A 7,301-nucleotide genomic window follows, 5' to 3' on the forward strand; every position below is an offset into this window, starting at 1 on the left:
AGAAACTGCCATGAGCAAACTGTACTCAATGCGATACGGATAAACTTACAGAAGACTCTGGAACCGTTATAGTACTGAAAGAAGTACTTCATCAAGAAGTCTCCAGTGTGTGGATGAGAAATGATTAATGTTTCCCAACAATCACTAAAATAAAAGATACATAGATGGTGAGTAGATGATGATGACAGAGATAGACAGACTTATAGGATGTAGACATTTTTAGAATAACACAAGCAAAGGAACAAAACACAGCTCAAGGTGGAAGACTTATTTACTTATTACATTTGTTCACTTATCACTATTATTTTCTCTCATCTGTAAAGAGAACCAAGAATCAGAATTTTTGAATTTTCATTCTCCACTGGTCTTCTATGGGCATGTATCACAAAAGACACTCCACAAAAATTAGCACATTACTGGATTACTAGAAATCCAGCCTCATATCTCTATAGACATTCCTAGTGAGATAACATGAGTCAGATCAAGAAATCTTGGCTTTTCCTCCAGTCTGAAGCCCAGACAAAGCATGAGTTTAAGAGAGGCCTGCATGATCAGTCTTGCCCAACTCTTTTGTGACCCCATGGACTGTAGCTCCCCACACTCCCCTGTCCATGGGATTCTCCAGGCAAGGATACTGGAGTGGGTTGCCATGTTCTCCTCCATCAGATCTTTCTGACCCAGGGGTTAAATCCATGTTTCCTGTGTCTCCTGCATTGGCAGGAGAATTCTTCACCACTAAGCCACCTGGAAAACCCATGAGAGGGATCTTCCCTGTGCTTATTATCTCCTGGTCCCAGCGGGTTGCAACTACCTGGCTTTATAACTCAGAGTTAGTAGAAAGAATTATTTACAAGTATTTCCTCCCAGGCTGGAGAGAATCCTGGGCCACATTTCATCCTGGGCCACATTTCATCACTACCCCAAGGAAGAGCAATAAAGTAAAAGATTAAATTCTAAATGGTAGAAAAATAAAAAAAAAATCTTGAAAAATATCTCTTCTAACCACATGGATTTTCCACCCAAAAGCTCCATTTACTTTAGTTATAAAAGTTTAGAAGTCCAGTCATAGTAGGGTTAAATTTTCCACTATATTCTGTTACATGCCTCTTCCTTAAGGGTGAAGGAAGATGGGAAGTTTTGTAACCCCCTGGAGGTTATGCTCCAGCTACAATCACCCATTGCCTAGACAGTTTAAGTGAATAACTCGTTTTGAAACCAGTATAGACACAATTTTAATATTCATATGCTTTGTTCCATCCTATACTCCCAGTGTTGTTTTAAGATTAAAGATGCTCTAGGTATGTGTAAACAGTGACCGGATCTCTAGTTTACTGCCTAAACCCAACATTTAAACTCAGCCCATTTCTAAATATAACTGCACACACATATGTGATGTGAATAGTATATTTCTTTGAAGACATGAGTGGTGACAGGAGAGATTTACAGACCTAAAACACAAAACCTGTCCCTGGGTCCTCAGAACTATCAGTCTCCTTGTTTCGTTTTGTTCCATTTACCTATTTGTCACTGGTTCTGCTTGGTCTTATCCCACTTTAATAGCTTCTTTTTCAATTCCACTCTTTCTTCTGATAATTATTTTTTGTGTGCATGCCAAGTCACTTCAGTCATGTCTGACTCTGCAACCCTATAGATTGTATCCCGCCAGGCTCCTCTGTCCATGGGATTCTCCAGGCCAGAATACTGGAGTGGGCTGCCATGCCCTCCTCCAGGAGATCTTCCCTGACCCAGGGACTGAACCTGCGTCTCCTGCATTGCAGGCAGATTCTTTACTGCTGAGCCACCTAGGAAGCCCAATTATTCCGTAAGTAAGAGTCTGTCTCAAGATTCAAAGTCTGTGTCAGAGACTGTGTGCTGATCATCAATCCTATTTCCTTGCATTTAGGCCATGGTCAGGCTGTTTCCTAGCTTCATATACAGCCAGTGAGAATGACTTGTATATGTTCCAAGTCAGAACCATAAAAAATATTCTGGGCATAACCCCCCACATTCTTTACAGGTGTCGTGGCTGAACACTGGCCGGCAACGTGAAGATGGTAATGCTTTGGCAGCCTGAGTCCCTGAATAAAATATTAGGAACAGAATCTTCTACATCGAGAAACTCTGATGTGGACCCATGTGCTCTGGTTAGATGAGCAGGAAATAAATTTTCTCTGTTACAGCAATGCAACTTGCACATTTGTTTTCTGTATCAATTAGGCCTACAGCAAACCAATATAGAAATTGGTGTTTTGAAGTGGGGTGCTGCCCTAATGAAACCCTAAAATGTGTGCATTGTTGCAGCAGGCAGGCAGCACGGGTCCAGGAATACCAAAGAGTGTTGCCGCCTGTGCTGAGCTACTTGGCGAAACTGCCTCCAGGGCTAACGTGGCCAGCAGAGTAGCCTGGTCAGATGCACCGAGCCGGAGCATTGCGTGTTTGGGCTGCTTTAGGCTGAGCTTAGCAGGTTTCCCAGGGGCCCAAGTGGTAAAGAGTCTGCCTACCTGTGCAGGAGACGGAAGAAGCATGGGTTCGATCCCTGGCTTGGCAAGATCCCCCGGAGGAGGGCAAGGCAGCCCACTTCAGTATTTTTGCCTGGAGAATCCCATGGACAGAGCAGCCTGGCGGGCTACAGTCCATGGCGGCACACAGTCGAACACAACTGAAGCAGCCTGGCTCTCAAGCATGTAGGCTAAGCTGAGTGACAATCGGGAGCTTCCCTGGTAAGGAGTCCGCCTGCAACGCAGGAGACCCCGGTTCAATTCCTGGGTCGGGAGGATCCGCTGGAGAAGGGATAGGCTACCCACTCCAGTATTTTGGGGCTTCCCTGGTGGCTCAGCTGGTAAAGAATTCTCCTGCAATGCGGGCGACCTAGGTTCGATCCCTGGGTTGGGAAAATCCCCCGGGGAAGGGCTACCCACTCCAGTATTCTGGCCTGGCGAGACAAAACATCAGTGGTTTTCAAGGAGAAATGAAAGAAAAGACAGAACATGTAAAAATAAAGAAAAGCCAAGTACTTCTGGCTTCAAATAGAAGAGAGTAAGACCAATTAGAGCTTTGAGCAACAAAGGTTAATACAACTCTTCAATTGAATAGAGTGAGCTGGAGCTACATTAAATACCAGACTCCACCCTTAAGCCTTTTACTTAAGATGCCTTTTATTTAAGAAGCAAGGGAGGAAGAAGAAAAGACTGTCCAAGAATGAAATTGGGTGTGGTTCTCCCCCATGCAACTGACCAGAAATAGATAAGTCAGAAGCAAGATGGGAGGGTGTCACCCAGGAAACCATGATTCTGACCTGAAAAAATCCTGTGATTGTTACATGAGCCTTGAAAAATCCTTCAAAGGATAAAATTTGCACAAGCCAAAGCAAACTGCAAGCCCTCAGTGATTAAGGAGGGCACACTCCCTGTAATCTGCCTCAGGGATGGCCGTGCAGAAGGGAAAAGAAAACCCTTCCAAATGAGAATTCATTTTGTTTCATTGTGTAAAAGTCAACCTCCAAAATGAGCCACTCAAAAAACAAATACTTGTAAGCTCACACAGTTCCTGGGGGTTAAGAATCTGGAGTCAGCTCAGCCAGACAGTCTGACTCAGGTTCTCTTGGGAGGATTCGGTCAAGGTGCTGTCTGGGGCTGTGATAGTCTGAAGGCTCATCCGGGGCTGGGATATCTGCTCCTGGTGAGGCTCGACCTCAGACCTAGCGAGTCGATGCTGGTGGTTGGCAGAGGCTGTGGTTCCTCACCCCAGGGCCTGGCCACTGGGCTGCCTCTGGGTCCTTAAACACAACCACCAGCTCCCCCCACAGAGGGCACTCCAAGAGAGAGCAAGGCGGAAGCCTCACATGGTCATTCCAGCAGCACCCCGTTGGTCAGGCAGCCCAGCCCCATCCAATGCGAGAGAGGATGGCACAGGACTTGTATTAGTTCTTAGTGCGACTGTAATAACGCACCACAAACCAAGTGGCTTCAGATGGCATCCTACCACAGCCCTGCAGGCAGAAGTCCAGAATCCAGGGGTCATCAGGGCTGCTTCCTTCTGGAAGGGAGACTCTCTTCCTTGCTGCTCTCAGAGGTTGCTGGCAATCCTCGGCCATCATTGGCTTGAAGATGCACCACCCAGGCTCTGCCTCCAGCCTCCCATGGGGTCCTACACTCTGCTTCTGTGTCTACAAATCTCCCTGTTTCTTGTAGAATTATGGCTGATTTGCACTGTTGTATGGCAGAAACCATCACAACATCGTAAAGCAATTTACCTCCAATTAGAAAAATAAGTTTTAAGCAAGTTCTCTCTTCTTATAGGGACAAGAGTCCTTGGATTTGCAGACCCACCCAACCCCGTATGACCTAGCCTTAACTTGATTACATCTGCAAAAAACCTTATTTCCAAAAAAAAAAAAAAAAGTAGTAGTTGCATTCTGAGATTCTAGGTAGACATGATGGGGGTGGGGAGGGGTAGTGTGGAGACACTATTGGACCGTAATAGACATGACAACAGCAGCTGAGAACCAGTGAGGACCCTCTGGGAAGGTCACTGCTACAGCCGTTGACATTGGGGTTTAGTCGCTGTCATCATTGTCACAGCTGTTATCAACCTCAATATTCATCGTCTTTCCTTTTTGCTTCTCAGATTCTCCTTGGCAATAGGCTCTACTCTGCTGGCTTTCACTCTCAATCCGAAGCTGATGGGATACAAACTCCCACCTGCAGCTTTGATCTGTCTTCTGAGCTCCAAACCACATTTTGATTTGCCTGGTTAACATCTTGATGCAGGATTCCCACACCTTGGAAGCAACATTTTCTAAACAGGATACACAATCCCCACAGGCACATGACAAACTACTCCCATTCTGATACATCATCAATGCCCCTCTAGTGCCACTGTGAACAATCATTAAATTCACTTCCTCGCATCCACCCATATCTTATTGCCCAAGTTCATAGCTGGAACTGATGGCCCTCCTCCTACCATCTTGCTTCTTCCAAATCTGTGCTATTTACAGCCACCAGCATCAGGCTTGCTTCCATAAATTCAGAGAAAAAATGCCACTCCTCTGTTATAGTCAGTAGCTTCTATTTCAAATTTTTCACTCTAGTATTTAAAAGCCCCAGACTGATGAAGTTCTACCCCTACTCATATAGTCTGTCCTTCGTCTTTATTCAAGTTGTTTCTTCTGCATGAACTGTCCTTCAGAATTCCGGACATGTTTTAAATGATCTCTCCATTTGTAGATTCTTTAAGAAACTATTCCACAGAATTTTTTCTTGAAGTATTCACAGATAAAACTGGCTTCTCCCTTCCTTTAGCCTCAGTATTATAGTGTGCCTTACTTACTGCATACCTGCATTGGAATAAAATCATTTACAGATGTACCTGGCTCCCTGACCAAATGGTAAGATTTTAGAGAAAAGGGGCAGATTCCTGATCATCTTGTTAATCCCAGGGCCAGACAGGGGAGACCTCCCCCAAAGTAGAAGTTTGATAAGTGCTGACTGAATATGTGTTGAATAAATTATTACTGAATTATTTTAGATTCTAAAGTTATGAGTATTGAAGGCAAATATTCAATTAGACACAGTTTTGCCATCAAAATCCCATTAAGGCATATTTGTTCCTTCCATTGTAAGGAATTTCAATCCATCACCATCTAAGTTTAAAATGTCAATGTGTTCGCTTTCTCAGCACACATACTAAAATTGGAAGGATACAGAGAAGATTAGCATGGCCCCTTCACAAGGATGACATGAAAATTCATGAAGCATTCCATATTTTTCCTATGTATAAAGTAGATAGCTAATGAGAACCTACTCCATAGCTCAGGGAACTTCACTCCACACTTGGTCTAGCAAAGAGGAGAAATACGTGTGCGTAAAGCTGCTTCACTTTGCTATACACCAGAAACCAACACAACACTGTAAAGCAACTATACTCCAATGAAATATAAATTTTTTTAATTTAATAAAAAAAAGTCAGCAGTCAATTCCATGATGTTAGAGAAAGAAAAGGAGAAAGAAACAGGGAGAAAGATAGGTACCCTACTTATCATCCTGTAATCAGAGGAAGATACTGAAACCGAGTTTTTAAGTGCTTTTCAAAAGAAGTTCAGACCAATAGAATGAGTGTGAGTTTGGTCTTCTTTGGTCTGGCTACTCTTCTTCCTCAAATAACAGTTGATGGAAGATGCTCTGGCCGTGATGGGCACTGGAAGTGTTTTCATTAGGTCCCAAATAACAGTTGATGGAAGATGCTCTGGCCGTGATGGGCACTGGAAGTGTTTTCATTAGGTCTCTCGGAGATTCACCCCCTTTCAGAGAGTATTTCCTGTATCTCACACAGTAAGATGTTACCTTCAGATCAGCCCACGAGGGAGTCACAGACAACCCGGCAGGAATGTGTGTCAGACACTCGAGAAGAGCGAAATCAGAAAGGCTTGATCCAGTTTCCTTGTTACATTTTTTTTTCCAGAAAAGGACATTTTCACCAGAGCCAGAAACCAAGGGAGTAGATTCGGACTATAGATTAGAAAGGTCCATATTTGTAATCCACCTAATGCCTTTTTCCGGGAAATATTACACACTTTACATTTGATACAGCCACAAGAAACATTACCAGTTCACTCATTCACCCCTTGTTTTGCAGGAGAAAACTCACAAAGTGACTCTGAGGAGCAAGGCCCTGGAGGGGGCTTCCTCAGACACTGAGGCTCCTCTGCAGGTCAGCCCACACAGCTCCAGAGAAGGGCTCGCGGTTTCCTCACCCGCACTTGACTTCCAGCCTCACCCTCACTTGACTTCCGGCCTCACCCGCACTTGACTTCCGACCTCACCCTCACTTGACTTCCGGCCTCACCCACACTTGAGTTCCGGCCTCACCCTCCTGTGCCTGATTCTGGTCCTTATTCCTGGTGCATTCGACACAGAGAGGCCCTGGGCAAGATAGGTCACCAGGCAGGCAGACGGCTCTGGACTCCTCTTCCCCACAGCACTGAGCACCCCTGCCCTCCTACCTAGGACGTTCCGGTTCCTCATCCATTTCCTTCCTCCGATTTCCCACCCAAACCAGCTTCTGCAGACTCTGCTTTTTATTTAGGAGGGAGTTTTGCTCTCTAACCGGCAGGTAACTGACTCCTGAGTCCAGAGCATTTGTTCCTGGAGCTGGTTGGCCTCGGCTGTAACAGGTGTCCTGAGAAGGGAGACTGTATGGCAGTTAGGGTTCTGTGGAATCCAATCCAATATATTTCAAAATTGTATTTAAAAGCAAGCAGATCTTCTATGAAATTCATCTCATTAATTCATAACCCAGGG

At 44.8% G+C, this 7,301-nt stretch overlaps 1 non-coding gene across 1 annotated transcript; it reads left to right on the top strand.

The window, feature by feature from the left end:
* The first annotated feature begins 5,663 nt into the window (after window positions 1–5,663).
* LOC122434243 lies at window positions 5,664–5,770 on the top strand. Its single transcript, XR_006267317.1, has one exon. It is a non-coding gene; the product is annotated as a U6 spliceosomal RNA (small nuclear RNA).
* Window positions 5,771–7,301: the final 1,531 nt, after the last annotated feature.

The sequence above is a fragment of the Cervus canadensis genome, chromosome 33 (genome assembly GCF_019320065.1).
Source record: "Cervus canadensis isolate Bull #8, Minnesota chromosome 33, ASM1932006v1, whole genome shotgun sequence".
NCBI classification, from domain to species: Eukaryota; Metazoa; Chordata; class Mammalia; order Artiodactyla; family Cervidae; genus Cervus; species Cervus canadensis.